Raw genomic sequence first — 15666 nt, 5'->3', positions numbered from 1 at the left:
ATGTGTAGAAGAGAAAGTAGAGGAAAGGATAAGGGCTTTCTTTGAAGCCTTGTTACACCCATCTTTCTTTCTTTTTGGTTTAGCAATATTTTCGGATACACATAATTTCATTAAAAGACATTCCAACCTGTCCCAATTTGCTCAATTATAGGCAGAAAGGATAGGAAACCAAAATGGGTGGGTTTCTCCTTCTAAATTCCTCCCTTTCCTTCCTTGTAAATCTACAAAAGGCAAACGCTATCCTCTATAATCCACCCTGTTCCTCTTCATTCTGCCCAAAACCCCCCTCCCAAAGAAAATGCTAATGAGGTCTTTGTTCCTCCCCTTAGATGCTCCCCCATCATAATTAATAGAAGAAAACAAACCTTTGAGTTCCCTAAGCCCTTTCTACTTAGAGTTCACAATATCTAAAGAAGACCCAACACTAACAACATCAACACAATTTTGTTCAAAAAGATGGAACAAAGCCAGGCATTGATCTTCGTGCTTAACAATAGGAAACCCCACAATTCTACAAAAAATTTTCATCAGGCTACAAACCCATTTCGAGTTTTTCACCGCTAACCCTCGAAACTCTCCCTCACCACCTTCCTGGATCACCTCCAACTCCTAATGATCATTGGGATCCCATTTAGATAAAGGTGAGCACTCCTAAGACCCATTCTCATCCTCTCCATGAAATAAACCACTAGGATTAACTTCACTGTGCTTCCACTGCAGCAGAGGTTGCTCAGGCCCTACCTGTAACATCTCAACCCCATCCAAATGGCTCCATCTTTCTCCCTTCTCACCTGAAACCATCATGGAGTCCTCTCTCTCTCCAAAACAGAAATCCTCCTCACTACCCAGACCCAATAGAGGAGAAAAAGAGTTTTGGGCAGCTCCCTGATGCCGAAGAGCAGAATGAACAACATACCCAGGTCCCATCAGCTTCGCCGACGACCCATCCTCCAAAACACCAACTAATGGAGTCTGGTTCTCAGCCCTCAACCTCCAGTTTGACACCTCCACACCGGAAAACTTGGACCCGGACCCCTCCGACACACTCGCCGGCGCCACCGTGGTCACCGGTGACCCAAAGGCCTTGATCGCACTGGCCGGCGCCGCCGCTATTGCTGGCGCTGCTGCTAACATCGGCGTCGTTGTTGACCTCAGCGACACCGTAGTCACCGGCGACCCAGGAGCCTCCATCGCACTCGAGCTCTCCCCTTACCCCTTGAAGGGGCTTCGTTTACTTGGTTTAGAGATTCGGAGTCTGCTTGTATGTCAAGAATTGATAGAACCTTGGCATCCATGGATTGGGTAGATCACTTTGGAAACATGTCTCAAAGGGTACTCCCTCGGGTAGTTTCTGACCATTGCCCTCTTTTGGTGGTGGCGGGTAATGTTAAAAGAGGTCGGAGTGCCTTTAAGTTCGAGAATATGTGGTTGAAAGAAGAGGGTTTTGTAGAAAGGGTTCAGCATTGGTGGAATGGGTATCGCTTTTCATGTTCTCCTAGTTTTATTCTGGCTCGTAAATTAAAAGCTCTTAAAAAGGACTTGAAAAAGTGGAATAAGGAGGAATTTGGGGATCTGGCCTTTAGGAAGAAATGTCTTTTATCTGAATTGCTGGGTTTGGATGCTAGGGAGGACTTGTCTGGTCTTTCTCAGGAGGAGTAATCCCATCGTTTTCACATTAAAGGAGAGATTGCTCATCTTGCCTCTTTGGAGGAGATTTCTTGGAGACAAAAGTCCCAGATTTTATTTGTGAAGGAGGGGGACAATAATACTTGCTTTTTTCATCGGGTTGCAAACTCCCATAGAAGAACTAATCATATTCGGGGTATAGAGGTGGATGGAGTCCTCTATGAGGATGAAGAAGAGGTGCGGTCTAGGGTGGTCAATTTTTATCAGAGGTTGTACACTGAGTCAGTTTCTTGGTGCCCTTCTATGGACGATTTAGAGTTTGCTAGAATTGAGGAGGATGAGCGGCTTGAATTAGAGAGGGAATTTTCTAAGGAGGAAGTGGTAAAGGTTCTTCATGAGATGGAGGGTGATAAAGCCCCAGGTCCTGACGGTTTCACTATGGCTTTTTTTCAAAAATGCTGGAGTGTAGTGGAAGTAGATGTTATGGCATTCTTTGATCATTTCCATAGGAGCATAGAGTTTGAACGGTCTCTGAATGCTTCTTTCTTATCTTTGATCCCCAAAAAAAATAATGTTGTAAATATCAAAGATTTTAGGCCTAACAACCTAGTGGGCAGTGTGTATAAGCTGTTGTCTAAGGTTTTAGCTAATAGATTGAGGCGGGTGCTGGATAAACTTATTTCGGAGTCACTGAATTCTTTTGTTGGTGGCAGATAGATTTTGGATTCAGTGCTTATTGCTAATGAATGTCTAGACAGTAGACTGAAATGTCGTACTCCGGGGGTGGTGTGTAAACTAGACATTGAGAAAGCATACGATCATGTGAATTGGGATGCTTTGTTTTATCTGTTGGAGAGAATGGGCTTTGGGGATAGATGGAGGAGTTGGCTAAAGACTTGTGTCTCTACCGTTCGCTTCTCAGTTCTGTTTAATGGATCTCTTTCTAATTTCTTTGGTAGCTCTAGAGGTCTCAGACAAGGCAATCCTTTGTCTCCCCTTTTCTTTCTGTTGATCATGGAGGTTTTAAGTCATATCCTGAAGAAAACTAAGGAAGGGGGTTTCATTCAGGGTTTTCATGTGGGTCCTGTTAATTCTACTGGTATCCAGGTTTCTCATCTCCTATTTGCTGATGATACCATTCTTTTCTGTGATGCCTCTAGAGAGCAGATTCTTTCTATTAGGCTAGTTTTGAATTGTTTCCAAGCTTTTATTGGTCTAAAGGTGAATGTGGGGAAAAGTGAAATTGTCCCTATTGGGGAGGTGCGTAACATTCATCATTTGGCTAATATCTTTCAATGCAGGGTGGGTAGTTTGCCTATGATTTACTTGGGTATGCCATTAGGTACTTCGTACAAAACGGCCTCTATTTGGAATCCGATCCTTGAGAGGATGGAAAAGAAGCTTTCAGGTTGGAAGCGACTTTATTTGTCAAAGGGTGGTGGTAGACTCACCTTGCTGAAGAGTACCCTTTCAAGCCTTCCGACGTATTACCTTTTCCTTTTTACCATCCCTAAAGATGTGGCGACTAGATTGGAATGCATCCAAAGGAACTTTTTGTGGGGTTTAGCAGTTGAGTGTTTCAAATATTCTTTGGTGACTTGGGAAAAGGTTTGCTTACCGCGTGAGTTGGGTGGTTTAGGAATTCAGAAGTTGGTGCCTTTTAATTAGGCCCTATTAGGGAAATGGCTTTGAAGGTATGGCCATGAAACCTCGCATCTATGGCGAAGGGTCATTGCCATGAAATATGGGGAAAGAAAAGGGGGTTAGTGCACTACAACTTGTAGTAGGGCTCATGGTTGTGGGTTATGGTGGAGTATTAGTGAAGGGTGGGAAACTTACACTAAGCATTTCTCTTTTGTGGTAGGGTATGGTTCTCGTATTCTTTTTTGGCATGATAAGTGGACTGGTGATGTTCCTCTCAATATTCTTTATCCTCAGTTATTTTTGTGTTCAGCTAATAAGGAGGCTTGTATTTCTGAGGTGTTAAGCCCTTTTGTGGGTGATAATGACAGAGTGTGGAGTTTAAGTTTTTACAGGGACTTCAATGATTAGGAGTTGGCGGCTTACTACTCCTTTCTTCATTTCATCCAAACTCGAATTCCTAGGGAAGGAGGGTGTGATAGGCTTTGTTAGGATCTTAATGGCAATGGAAAGTTTGATACTCAATCCTTTTATCATAAGATCCGAAATGTAACTCCTTCCACTTTCCCTTGAAAAGGAATTTGGAAAGTTAAGGTTCCTAAAAGGGTGGCCTTTTTTATGTGGACAGCAGCCCATGGTCAGATTCTAACTTTGGATAACCTTATGCTTCGTGGTCTCCCTTTGGTGAATCGTTGTTGTTTGTGTTGTTGTAATGCAGAATCTGTAGATCACCTATTACTTTTTTGTCCGATAGCTCATTCTTTGTGGATGTTTATGCTTTGGTTGTTTGGGATGGAATGGGTCATGTCAGGTTCAGTTGTGGACTTATTATTTTGCTGGTATCATTGGCTTGGGAAGCATAGCTCAGATATTTGGGATTTGGTTCCAGGATGTTTAATGTGGACTATTTAGACTGAACGGAATCGTCGGTCTTTTGAGAATGAGGAGAAAATGGTGGTTCAGTTATTAGAGCATTGCCAGTGGACCCTTTTCGATTGGTCTCGTTGTTGGGGCTATTCGGATTGTTCTACCCTTTTGGATTTTCTTTCCTCTATTAGTATAGATTAGGAGTTGCTTCTGTCTTTTTGTTTCTTTCTTCCTTTGTTCACTACCGTGAACTTTGTGTGCTTTTCTTGCTATTCTTGTATTAATAATATTCTCTTCTTACTTATCAAAAATAAAAAAAAATAAATAATGTATAAAGACAAAATCATCCATCTCAATAAACATATGTCAAATATAAGCCAAATAAACATATGTCAAATATAAGCCACATAACGGACAAGAAAAATAAAAAAGACACCAGCTTAAGCCACTTACTTGAGAACCTCTCCTTGAAAAGTAACATGAAATGAAGTAAAAAAACTGACCTGGATGAAAACCAAAAGCCATATAATATGCTTCAGACCAGCGAAAGGAGTAGAGCTTATATACCTGAAAGATTGTGTGGTATGGATGGTCAATGGCCATTTTCTTCACCAGTAAAACCAAAGCAAACTGCATAGTCCAACAATCCTGGTTAAAAACAAACACCCAACTCTATAAAGTATAAAAATTTTACCTCAATTTCAAACCAAAAATTATGTGCCCCGAAGTGTCCTTTGAGCTACCCATTGTTGATGCAATTTGGTATGCTAAAGGTATGAATTTGTAAGACTGAATTCTATTCTCCCACATGAAGATGCTGTCCAACGTAAATCCCAAGCCATGCCAAGATGATAAAAAATGCTCCACGGCATATCGCGACCAAAACCCAGGAACCTGACCTCCGACGGAAGCTGCACGCGCCACCACGCGCGGACAATGGCTCCTGGAACTCTCACAAGCGCCGCCGCAGATTCTCGACTCCTAGGCTAGATCTCAGTCACACGCGCCGCCAAGACGGCCTTCTCGTCCACCGATCTACTTGGCCTGAGAATCTGGTGGTCATACGACTCTGCACGCGCCACCACGCGCTAGCGCAGTTTCTAGCGACTTCTCCACGCGCCGCCGCTGATTTCACAGGGTCAGATTCTCCTATGGTTACACGCACCGCCATGACGGCCTCGTACCTCGCCGATCTGCCAAACCACCAAAGTCCGAGCATCAATCTCCCTTGCACGCGCTTCCACGCGCCTTCGGAAGTTCCAGACACGCGCCGGTAGAATAGAACACGCGCCAAAGAGCTGCTGCTAATGACGTGTGACGTCACCGAATGACGTCACCTATCCACGTCAGCCCTAGTCCACATCAGCGACACGTCATCAGCCATGTCAGCAGTGTCGTCTCGTCAGCACCACGTCACCTAGCTGACCGTTGACCGGACCGACCCGACCCGGACCACTCGGATCTGACCCGTGAGCACTTTGACTGTTGACTTTGACTCTGGATCAGTTGACTTTGACTTTTTGTGTTGACTTTTGACCAAAAGTCAAAATTTCCAAAAGGGCATATCTTGCTCAGTTTTTCGCGTAGATTCCGATTTTGGCCTCCGTTTCTTCATTTGAAACTCCGAAATTGGACAATTGGCATATTCTTCATTGTGGTTTCTTCAAAGGCATTCTACAAGGCATCTCCAAGTGATCTTCTCATGCTTATCCAACCTACACAGGGGACATTGACGTAGCAGAAATTTGAAACAAACACTATATAAAGAAAAAATATATATATTTTATATTCATTATAAGCAAAATCAAAGAACCACATACCTGCACAGTGATTTAGGTAATAAAATTTTACAGAATTTCAAACCATTCAAAAACATACTCGACTTTGCGTTGGTGCCCACCAAAATCAACATTTATTGAAAAGAAATCTGTTAAATATAGGTTTTCTAGAAGTTCAGCAACTACCAGGATTGACTAAAATCAATTCTAATTATCTAAAGAGAATTATACCTATGTCAAAAAAAACCAAAAGTTATAATTTGGACTTGATTTCCAAAAGGTCGCTACTACTGGCTATTGCACTCTATGTTAGAAGCATTGTATTACAGGTATAATAAGTACCTGGAGTTTGATTATTGTTGAGTAGGTGTATTCGGTGCTCTCTTCACTTGCACGGAAAACAGACAACACAAGCTCCTAAAACAAATGAAACATAAGTTGATTACATAAAGTCCAGTTATTGGTTTAGTAATATGAAATTTTGATGAATACCTGCTTTGAATCTTTCAATTTTCCACAAAATTCATCACAATCTCCCTCCTACAATGCCCTCAAGCAACTAACTTGTAGAAATGAAAAATATTTTGATGAAAATACGTTCTTTTCTTGGTACACTTGTTAAGTGCACTGAATATACATTCACATGTCCTACTCCTACATTATATGAAATATCTATGGATTATAAAAAATTAAAAATTATACCCCTTAACTGTGAGGTCAGCACCATGAGCTACTTATTAACGTTTTTTTATGCTTTGTAATTAGTAACTTATGGTAAAGTGTGACTTGTTGCAGCATAGTTCAAATGATTTCTCAATTTTGGCTATGTATTGAAGGGGTAAATGGTCTCTTTACAAGTATATATCAAGAGTATTCATTTCAAATCATGAAATTTATTATTGAAATGTTTACATTACACCAATGTTATAAATACCATATTGGTGGCTCTTTCAAGTTAGCCACTAGAACAAAATGTTTTAGTACTTGTGTGTACTGGTGTATTGTCTCAAGATTATTGCTAATATGTGTGTGTATTTCTACAAATACAAAGCCAAACTAAATATACCTTAATTTCCTTTCTTTCTTCTTTTTATCTATTGAATAAGATTATTTTATTAATCAAAACCTTAATTTAAGTTCTAAATATTATTTTGTTTGGACAGTTTAGGAATTGAGCTCTTAAAAAGGTAATTTGGATAGCCAAAAAAAAAAAAAAAAACATAAGCCACGTTTGAGTCAGACTAGTAGTTCTACTTTGGCCCAAAACCTTGCTAAAGAACAATATAACAAGTCCATCGCATGACTCATAATCCAAGGTCAAAAATCCAAAGAAAGTAGAATTAAAATGAAAAACAGTCATAGCTACATGTCATGGTCCACTTCCCACAATTTTAGAGTCTAGACCCTTCAAGATTTCACAGGTAGATTCAAAATACCATGAAGGCATAACTGATCCCAACCATTCATTAGTTCCCCCACATTCACTTACAGATTATTTCACATGCCACACTCCACCACCATTGTCATCATTTACTTCATCAATGGACTACTAAAGTTTCAAAATTCAAGTCAATATAAAAATTGAGAATAAGATCTAACTAGGCACACTAAACAAAACGTCTAAGCAGGGGCCAAAAAAATTACTGATTTGCACCATTTGCCATTTATTTTCATATGAGGGATAGCAAAGGGTTTAACTATTAGACCTTTTCTCCCATTTTCCCCTCTTCTCTCTTTTTTATTCTCTTTCCCCCCACCACAAAAAATAAAAAATAAAAAAAAAATCTCTTTTTTGGGTTGTCTGGGGAGGGTTTTGTTTTTTGGGGGTAGGGGCACAGTGGTACACAAAAAATCTCCCTAAGTACAACACTCCAAGTAGCACTACACACAATCAGCACTAGGGCACAAAAGATACTGATAATGTTCTTGTAAGGACATTCAGAAAGGTAAATAATATAGACTAACCTTGTGTGACTGGATGATCCCATACAAGCTGTCAGGTTCGTTGATTTGAGTGACTGCTGAGACTAGTATTTCAACATGAAGTGGAAACTGGTGATCAAGAAGACCCAAAAAAGAAAACAAAAAAGACAAAAAAACAAAAAAGACAAGATTTATGAGAATCTTCAACACTCACAACACTCATAACTGCTGATTTAGCTACAAGAAGATGATCAATGCAAAGCCAATAAACCTGGGATCAAATAAAACATGTTAGAAAAAGAAAAATGGAGCAAAAAAACTGTCACATTTAATGATCTTAGTCAAACAAAGAATTAATCCTAATTAAATCTAAATTTTCATTTTGATAAATAACTAAATCCAATTTTCTTGATGTTACAAGCCTAATATTACAGCATAATATAACACAAATTTATAAGTTTGTGTGCATGTAAATAATGCCATGTCCCACAAAGATGTTGCCATTTCTATTTCTTAAACAGAAGATCATACACTTTGGTTAGCTTAAAAATTGAAGCATCCTGTACAAGAAACTTACAGGGAACGAAAGAATTATCAAAGTATCCATGCCTTATGGAACGAATACAATCTGATTACAGGGTTGAATTATGTGACCCTAAATCATTTCCAGCTCAACGGAAGGACAGCTTTTTGAAACACTTGAAACTGATGTCACCCTACTTTGTATTGGAGAATGTCATGTAAAAACAATGTGAGGAATATCACAACTTTATTTACAGCATATGAAGTGAGAAACAATTTATTTTTTCCTTCTAAGGGAGCAGACACCATCCTTTTCTGATTCCTCAATTGATACATTAAACCGTAGACAAATATTGGCCCCTAGTAATTTTGTGAGCATAGTGTTTATGTCAGCTCCTTTTCCAACATGTTAGGATGTATGTAAGAAAGTGTCAATCCCAGATGTTCTTTCCTTTGTCAGGTTTAACAAGATAAAGGGGGAAAGTCCCAAAAAATAATCACAAAGCTAAGTACAAACTTATAATTTCATTTTTGTGCTGTATTTCAATACTTAAAATTTCATGTCCCTATCTCTACAAAGTGTCCTCAAATAAACTGAGGTGCAACCTATGACATATATGATAGCAGTTTCCCTACCTATGTTGGAGAAAACTATATTAACAAAGAGGGTTGTTCACACACACTAAGACAAATTCTTAGTGAACAAAATGAGCACATTAACTCTGCAGGTGCAACTAAGTTTATACCACAAGCATCCCATTAGTTCCTCCAAATACTGCCAAAGAACCCAGGAAATTCAAGAATATCAGAGAAGTACTTCAACTTTCAGGAAATTGAAGTCCAAGAACTAACATAATTTATCAATAATTCAAGCGTGCAGGCTTTAAAAGTGAAAAATATACATCAAATAGAAGAAAGGAAATATAAAGCATCTTATTAAACATCTTCAACTAATAGCAAAATAAAACACCAAAGGTCCATATGCGACTTCAAAATGTAAGTCTATCACAATAGTTTCAAAAGAAGAACATGTCAATCTCTGGCTTTTTGAAGTATGGATAATATTTAAGGTTTCATAAAGCTAAGGATTCGGTTAAAATAATTTTGGCATAACCATACAATTTTCCTAGGGGTCTATACATATTTTTTACCCTAGTAAACTAAAATTCCTGCCTCTTTTGTTTTCTAGGAGTTATAATTGAAAAAAATACTTTTATCATGGTCACATTAAGACAGTAGCTGTGGTGCTGTGGTGGTCAAGGTGAGCATAGGCCAGCTATGCAAGAACATCTACTAGTCAACTTCTCAAACACAAGTAAGAGTTCAAGCCCTTTTAAGTTTCAAGGATGAGAAAAAACAATCAACTAAATGATGCATTCCTTCATCAGCCAAAACCAGACCAAGGAAATATGAGCTGACTGAGATATTTTTAGTCACAGATATCCAATACAGGGAGACTACAAAGCACAATGGATGAAAGTAATCTTATCACCTAAGAGTCATGTTTACCAAAAATAATGCATATTTCTTAGACACAAGATCTTTTAGAACATTGAACTTCAGAATTCTAACCCATAAGGATTATTTCTGCGCTGTAAACTAAAATATTTGAAGCTCCAGTCTTTAAGATCACATTCACGAGTGCCACAACAGATTTTAGCATCAACATTGACATCTATGCTTCAATAAATTAGAAATAATGTAAACCAAATGAGAACTAGAAAACTAAAGAGTATGTCATATTCATAAAACTATAAGCAAACAAACCTTCCAGTTAGCACGACCCAAAACTACTCTCAGGAGACTCTTTCCTGAGATTTAAAATGTCACGAATGTCACTGTGCCCAAAAATGAAGAAAGTGAATATGTACAAGTACACATGTTGGTACACATCCCACAACTGAAACTCATTACATAGAAAAACACACCATGTAAGCATTAAGTAAATTGCATTCTCGATTTCTTGAAGAAAGATCTGATGTGTGGCCAATGCAAGAATACATTCTGACTCATACAAAAGTCAATAAAACCCAAACTCAAATGAAATTTAAATGTTCTACAACTCTACCCCAGCTTCATTAAGTTGACAAGTACCTTGTGTTTTGTTATTCTCAAGAAGTGAATAGGGTAAAAATTAAATTGCCCTAACACAAGACATTTCGTTTATATGATGTTTCTAATCATTATAACTAATTTTGCCTAGCATATATACTAATCATAACACTTGTAATGGTTTCTCGGGAGCTGTGGCCAAAGAAATATCAATGCTGGTAATGGAAGCAATCAAATAGATAAGTGTTTGGAAAGACCAAAAGGCTATAACTGACAAAATATGTCACAATGTTAACAAAGGTCTAATACAATAATTCTAGAATGTAACCACCAAAATTAAAAGGTTGATTAGTTAACTGTTAAGATGGCAGTGCCATTGTATAAGCTGTAAATGCATCCTGGGTGGAAATTTCAACCCTCCACCTTTAAAATGAGCACATCATGCTAACAAATTCTATCTTAGACAAGAATAAAGCATACAATGGCGGCTGTCTTTTAATGGAAAATCAACAATTTATGAGTGCTTACATGCACATATGTACCTAACAAAAAAAGTGTTTACTACACATATCACATAAATTAGATAGTCAACTAAAATTGACAAAACATACTAACATCCTAAGTAATACAAATGTTTTCTCCTTAGTTCCTCTATTTATAAGACCATAAAGAAGCAGGCATGGAGAATCAAAAGGAATTTGTTTCCACTGACATGTAATCAAAGTAAAATGCACTTACACTGATGGCATTCTTTTATTAAATCCTAAGGTAAGACGTGTTTATTAAATCTTGGAAAAAGAATAGGTGACATATAAACACTTTCAGAATAAAAGCATGTACATTTTTGTAAATGGATTATTATAGAAGGCATCACCTAATTTCTTAGAAAAAAGGATAATGCAAATAAAGTGTGAGAACACAGTCTAAGAGGATACACGTTCTGGTACTCACATATGAAATTATGTTTCCAAGGAGCACCAAAGCAGCATCTACGTGCATGGAAGTTTAATGAACATTAAAGTGGCAGCACAAACAAACAATTAGAAAAAACTTGCAGGCTATGTTAGTAGATTTCCCAACAATTAGATCTTTTAGGTTGTGTTTATTTCATACTATCAACAAACCAGAGAAAGGTTGTGTATCATCATAAGTATAATTCAGCTGAACATTGGTAAGAGACAACTCCATATTTATTGCCAACTACAGTCAAACTGCAAAATTTTCTCAAAAAAATAAGTCAGTTTTAAGTTTTACGTATGAGGATAACAATATTAATTAGAGCAATACAGAAGACATATATGATCATTAATAGGATTTATAATTTTGTGATACGTAAAAAGTTTTCTTGCAAAAAAAGAGGAACTCAACCACACAAATCTGAAAGATTATTACATGATTAGGGAGAAGGCTTAACTTTCCAGCATCACTCTTCTCCTCAGCACTAACAAGATCTATAGATATAAAGTTGATCTGAATAAACGGCCCATCTGACTTGGAGACGGAATTAACTAACATTGCTCTTACAATGATTCTCCTCCACCACAATACTCCTCTCCATGTTAGCAAATAATACTATAGCATGCAAATACACAATTTCCTACACCCCAAAAAAAAAAGTAACTCAGTGGCATCATTATCATATGCTGAAATTACAATTAAGTGGTAATAAAAGTAATAGACTTGAACACAATTTAAAGTTCGATAGTCACTCACAATATCTTAAGCAAATTCCCAGAGAAACATGTTAGGGTTTAGCATACCCACAAAAGTGAAGACAAAAAATTAATTGTCAAAATTGTAATAAAGTATTTGGGTAATAAATTTAAAACCCTAGTTTTCCATAAAATAACAAACATAAAGCCTCTAATTCTAATTCCATTTTCAAACAATCCACAAAGAGCAAAGAACAAAGGATAAGAAGAAACTAACCAAGTAATATATAGAATGAGAGAGTGATTAAGTCCCTGAGTCCTCCTCGCCCCGAGTTGACTCGCCTGACGTGGACGCGAGTTCTATTAGTATTAGGATAGGCACCGAGAAAGGAAGGGTAAACAAAGTCGCGATCAGAGAAGTAAGAGGCGGAGGATTGATCGAGGCCGTTGGATGAAGAGACGGAGAGACGAAGATCAGAATGATCGGACGGCCGAGGTGGAGATTGGGAGTGTTGATGCGTCGTACGGTGGAGAAGAGTGGGTTTGTTTCGGTACCACCAGCGCCGGTGGTGGTGGTGGTTTCGGAGAGAAGGGAGAGCGAAGAGAATGTCGAGAGAGAGCCGTTGGGGTTTTTACAAATCTGATACGTGGAGAAAGAGAGGGTGAGATAGCCGTTGGGGTGTGTGCATTTAAATACATAAATTTAGGCTGTTTTACAAAACTGCCATTGTATTTGCTTGTTTTCATTGTTTTTTAGTTTTACAAACTTTTTTTTTCTTTTACAAAATTTTTCCCTTTTTTTAATTTATATATATATATATATATATGAGGTGCTACGTTCATAACATTTTTACAATAAGTCATAGGTGGTTAGTTGTTGTTGGTCCAAATTTAAACTTAACATTAAGATTACTTTTTTGCCCCAACAATAACAACTAATAACAAACTGCCACTTAGGATTTGCTGTAAAAATATTGTGAAAATGTTGTGAACATATCATTTCTCTCTCTCTCTCTCTCTCTCTCTCTCTCTCTCTCTCTCTCTCTCTCTATATATATATATATATATATATATATGATGCACAGAAAATCAGTAGGTTGAATGCTCCAGGCTTCAATGATCTAGTAATTGCTTGAAATGCCTGAAAAGAAAAACAAACGATCAAAGGAGACTGGGGCTGACCGGCCAAGAACCCTCTGATGTTTAAGTTAGTCTCTCTCTTAAATTCTGGAGTTCCAACTTTTTGGGAGTTGTCTCAAACTTACCTTCATTTGTTGTGAATGAATATTTATATAGTGTGCTCTTGAAGCGGTTACTTGTCTTATAACTTCCCCTATATTTGAGGAGGTCAGAGGGTTCAAGGTTAACTTCCACAACTGCTATAGGAGTTATGATATTTTTTCTATAACTGTCGTTGGAAGTTAACTACTATGAAGGAAGTTATAGCAATGAACCAAGATTTTACTCATACCTTGAAATAATAACATGTGGTTCAATTTTATTGGCTCTTGTAGATAAATCTCTATGGAATTTTCCAAGTGTTGGGAGTCGCCAGGTGCTTGCCTCATGGATGACCCATATGCCCTTGGACGATCGTTTTGCTAAGTACAACCGTTCTTGCCTTCTTGGCTCGGCGACCCTCATGGACGAATGGGAGTTAAATTTTCAGTTCACCATTAATATATATATATATATATATATATTTATTTATATATATGCACTAAGGACCTCTTTGACACTATCTAATTTTGTGAGGAGGTTTTTTTGATTGTTGCTTTTACAATTACTTATGTGAGAATAAATAATTATTTTGTAATGGGTTGAGTTCAAGTTTCACCACCCAATAACTTGTTATGGAATTTCTATTTTGAAAATCCCACTGTTGATTTATATGTTCTATATGTTCTTGATATTTTTGCCAATTTTCATGTCAACTGGATGTTATTTACCATTCAATTTATAAACTCATATTTTATGCATTATTTTAAACTATAAAAACTTGAATTTAAAAAATTGATTGATTATATGGCTATTAATCTTTGATCACCTTAAAATTTTGTAAAAATAAAGAATGTACGAAAATAAGGTAATCTAATGATGGATTTGACAAAATTCACATTCAATAAAAAAAATATTGAGTGGTGTAACATTACTTAGAGTTGTATTAGGTGTAATTTGAACCTAATCCTTTTGTAATTGTAATATAATGTATAATTTGGTCTCTAAAATTTGTTGAACATAATTTGTTCTTCCTAAAAATTAAACAATTGTTATTCGGTCCAACTAAGTCTGATGGTGTCACAGAATCCCCAAACCCATAACTCGTCCATATGTCTCGTCCAACGAAAGAAGCAACAATAGGCGGAGAGAATTGCAACCGTACCAGCGACCCTCGTCCGTATATGGACGGGCTTAATACCTCAAGATCTACTCGTCATTTATGGACGACAAGCCTTCCAAGATGATCTCGTCCGTCTTTCACTAAAAGTGGACGAGATCATCCTGGAGGTCTCGTCCATCCTCATTATGGATGGACTAAAAGTGGACGAGATCATCCTGGAGGTCTCGTCCATCCTCATTATGGATGGACTAAACGTGGACGAGCTACTCATGAAGGTCTCGTCCATCTTCATTATGGATGGACGAGTTCATCGGCCGTCCAACCTAAGTAACTTCCACAGCGGTTACTCCCAATTCTCCGGACTCCTCGACACTGGGAACGGTTACCAAATAGATAACCGTTCCACACATTATATAAGGCTTCTTCGATGAAGGAAAAAGGTATTCAGACACTTTCTTACTTTTAAGAGAACACTTCTTCGTTACAGAGAGTTCCAAATAACTAACTTGATCATCGGAGGATTTTTGGCCGGTCGACACCGGTCCCCTCTGATTCTGTGTCTTTGGTATTACAGGAGATAGCCCGAAGATCAACGTTCAAGTCTTATCAACCCACTGATAACCAAGGAATCATCAGTTGGCGCCGTCTGTGGGAACCGATTGTTTCACAGTTTGTTTCTTCGTGACAAAGGGTTGATGGTTCGGACTAGATCACGGGCTACTAGCCCAGGCCGTCAGGGTAGCAGCAACCCGCATCGCGACCGCCAGTCTGCGCCGGTCATGCAGTCATCTGCCCACCAACAAGCACAATCTATGGCAGACGCTATGGCGGAGTTGACTCGCCAAAACCAAGAATTGCGAATGGAGATTAATATGAGGAGGCAAACACAAGAAGAACGTGAAGGAAGACAAACAGATAGTCACGGTGGAAGAGAGAACACCGAAGTTGGAAGTCAGTTCAGAGGCACCACTTCACGAACGGTACCATACTTGAAGGAAGAAATGGACCAAATGAAGAGAGTTATGGAGGAAATGAAGGAGAATATGAAAAAGGCGAATCCGATAGAAGACTTGGTTCACAGGACAGATTCTCCCTTTACGGCTTCCATCAACGGTCACCCACTACCATCAAAGTTCAAGTTGCCTTCTCTGGATTCATATGATGGAACACGTGACCCGTTTGATCACATAGCCACTTTCAAGACCACCATGCATCTTCAAGGAGTGCCTGATGAAATAATGTGTAGGGCCTTCCCAACCACCCT

At 38.2% G+C, this 15666-nt stretch overlaps 2 long non-coding RNA genes across 2 annotated transcripts; both read right to left on the bottom strand.

Annotated features, from left to right (window-relative positions):
• Positions 1-6254: 6254 nt before the first annotated feature.
• Positions 6255-8102, bottom strand: LOC126725603 (uncharacterized). The gene is made up of 3 exons (XR_007655515.1): positions 8050-8102; positions 7878-7939; positions 6255-6329 (listed from the first exon to the last, which is right to left on the bottom strand). It is a non-coding gene; the product is annotated as an uncharacterized LOC126725603 (long non-coding RNA).
• Positions 8103-11557: 3455 nt separating this feature from the next.
• LOC126729046 (uncharacterized) lies at positions 11558-12705 on the bottom strand. Its single transcript, XR_007656472.1, has 3 exons — positions 12339-12705; positions 11802-12006; positions 11558-11620 (listed from the first exon to the last, which is right to left on the bottom strand). It is a non-coding gene; the product is annotated as an uncharacterized LOC126729046 (long non-coding RNA).
• Positions 12706-15666: the final 2961 nt, after the last annotated feature.

The sequence above is a fragment of the Quercus robur genome, chromosome 5, assembly GCF_932294415.1.
Source record: "Quercus robur chromosome 5, dhQueRobu3.1, whole genome shotgun sequence".
Classification (NCBI taxonomy): Eukaryota; Viridiplantae; Streptophyta; class Magnoliopsida; order Fagales; family Fagaceae; genus Quercus; species Quercus robur.
This window is presented reverse-complemented; position numbering and strand designations above follow the sequence as displayed.